We start from the raw sequence: 687 nt of genomic DNA on the forward strand, positions 1-687 counted from the left end.
GGCATTCAAGGCCATTATCTGCACCAAGAGCTGCTGCTAGGAGTTCTGCTGCTGGGGCTTCCACTTCTGCTGGCCCTACAAGTCATACTGGATGGATGGCCTTTTTTACTGCAAGTGGAAATACCTACCTGTCATGTCTCATGTTTCTAAACTATGTCAGTTATGCCCAAGATATGAGGGGGTAAGTTATTTATGTTTCAAAACAGTTATCATTTTGGGTTGACATGCTTACTGGAGGAGTACTCTTTCTATTATGTATGAGTCATGTTTCTAAAATATATCAGTGGTGCCCCAAGAGATGAGGGGCAAGTTATGTATGCTATCTGTTAGAGTACTCTATCTGTTATTATTCATGAATCTAAACTATGTCAGTTATGCCCCAATATAGCCAAAGTTTTAGTCTTTAGGGGTTGTCGACATCGACGGAACCCAAAATAGCCAAAGTGTAGTCTTTAGGGGTTGTCGACATCGACGGAACCCAACATAGCCAAAATTTAGTCTTTAGGGGTTGTCGACGTCGACGGAACCCAAAATAGCCAAAGTTTTAGTCTTTAGGGGTTGTCGACGTCGACGGAACCCAAAATAGCCAAAGTGTAGTCTTTAGGGGTTGTCAACGTCGACGGAACCCAACATAGCCAAAATTTAGTCTTTAGGGGTTGTCGACGTCGACGGAACCTAAAATAGCCA

This window comes from Triticum dicoccoides, chromosome 6A (assembly GCF_002162155.2).
Source record: "Triticum dicoccoides isolate Atlit2015 ecotype Zavitan chromosome 6A, WEW_v2.0, whole genome shotgun sequence".
Taxonomy (NCBI): Eukaryota; Viridiplantae; Streptophyta; class Magnoliopsida; order Poales; family Poaceae; genus Triticum; species Triticum dicoccoides.